The sequence below is a fragment of the Anguilla rostrata genome, chromosome 11 (assembly GCF_018555375.3).
Source record: "Anguilla rostrata isolate EN2019 chromosome 11, ASM1855537v3, whole genome shotgun sequence".
Classification (NCBI taxonomy): Eukaryota; Metazoa; Chordata; class Actinopteri; order Anguilliformes; family Anguillidae; genus Anguilla; species Anguilla rostrata.
Window position 1 is genome coordinate 18,239,569 of NC_057943.1, and position 2,135 is coordinate 18,241,703.

Sequence of the window (2,135 nt, forward strand, 5' to 3'; positions counted from 1 at the left end):
TTTGTCCTTGTGGATTTTCTGTTTTCACCAATAGCCCAATAAAAGCAGTGGGCAACCCAACAATTCCAGTGTTTTAAACCTTGAGATATTCTCCTAGCCTCTTTAGCTCAGAATTGGCCTTCACTGAGCTGAAAATAGCCCAACATTATTCCCAATGCTTTTGGGAAATGAAACACTTGCATTCCTTTTTTCTGTTTTTTACATTACACACGTGAGAGAAAAGTGCAACATATTTTCATGCACATTATTTAAAGATAAATACACAATTTGAAGTGTAAGATAAGTCTAGAGGATTAATTTGTATTCAGTCATTACTTGCCGCTGCAAAAATAAAAAATAAATGTAAAAACACTTTTTAAAAACTAGCTTGCAACCTTAGCAATGTTAAGTTAAAGCACACACATCTATGTAAGCTGCAAAATCAATGACTAATTCTTTATCTAAATACAGAAAATGGTCAAAACCAACCAAAAAAAAAAATCATCAAAGTCCTATGCAATCATTTTGTTTTTTATTTGTATTCATTGAATTGTTTGATTGCACAGTAGTCACCTTCATTATTAGCCCTATATAATACCAATGAATATATATCTTATTCCATATAGCAGTTAAAACTACATTTTTTACAGTGCTTTCTGTGTGTATTCCAATGTTGTATGACAAACCTCAAGCATTGAATCCATGTGCCCCTTCTTTTGACTAAAAATCACAGTGGCTTGGCTTGCTCAGCTTTACTGGCTACATATACTGGAAATTTAATTTTTATTAGCTTGCTACTTAAAATAATGAGGGAATGCTGTGCAAACATTACATTACATTACATTACAGGCATTTACAAGCATTACAGTCAAGCAAGTTTTTATGTTAACATGCAGAATTTTCTTTCAAACGTTTTGGTGTGTTGATTTCACATATTGCAGGGATACAATATAACCTGGGTAATCAGAATACTCATTTTATGTACCAAATTGCACTATTATTCCCGAATAAGTACATTACCATACTTATAATTCTGACACTACCCAACCATTACTACAGCCACTTCCTTTTCTTGATGCATATTTATGGGGGGGGGGGGGAGTAGAGGGGGATTAAGAAAAGAGAAATAGAGCAGGGGATAAAAGGAAATGAGAGAGAACACAGAAAACGCTGAATTTCTTTTAGATGTTTACCACATCGCCTTAACACAGACAGATGTTGATGCACTAGATGCCTTCTAACAGGGAATGGTTATTTGTCAGTCTTGAGTCCCTGTGTGTTCCAGCCAAAAAAGGGGGCTGCACATAAGGGTTGTGAAATGAAAGAAATGAATGTTTTAGTTTTAACAGAACTTTAAGTCAGAAACACAAAGTACACACAAATCCATCAAGTTTATAAAGTCAACTTTTCAATGAAGAGATTATTAGTAGAAGGAACCACATATTTATGAAGAGATAATTAGTAGACGGAACCTCATATTGCACAATTAAGTAAATAAAATGAAATAATTAAAAAATGAACATTGATATAAAAGAGAGAAAGAGCAAGACAGAGGAAGAAAGAGCAGAAGAGAAGCAGAGAGATAACATTAATGTGGCAGGAATGGGACAGAGATCTGAGAGAATGGGACTTTTAGAGGCAGCATGGGGTGGAGGGTACGGCGAGGTCCCGGACAGAGAGAGGAGACGTGGATGTCTGGGGCACAGCATCCACATGACAAAATGGGACAGAGCAGAGCGGGACAGGCAGAACCTCAGTCCAGTTCACGTTTGGGGAGCTGTGAGCCGGGGGATAGGCTTGTGATGTCCAGGTCTGCCCCGAGTCCCTCTCTGACATCCTGTTTATGGTGAGCTGTTCCAGATTAGCAGGCCGTGCCACCCGCAGACTCGCAAACGGGGAACATGTGTTGCAGCAGGGGTCAGCGAGCGATCTGCTGCTCTGCGCTCCGCTCTGTGCGACCGGGGGGACAGGGCAGGCTTCCAGGCCGCCGCGGGCAGCGCTCTCCTTACTCTCCTGAGCCGTTTGGCGGACCCTGCTCTCCATCAAGAGCCTGGTCACCAGGCGCAGGTCAGAGGGTTAATGGGGTGGTAATGTGGGTCAAAGTTAAAGTGCAGCGGCCCTCTCCTGTCCTCAAAACCCAACCTATGTCACACCAA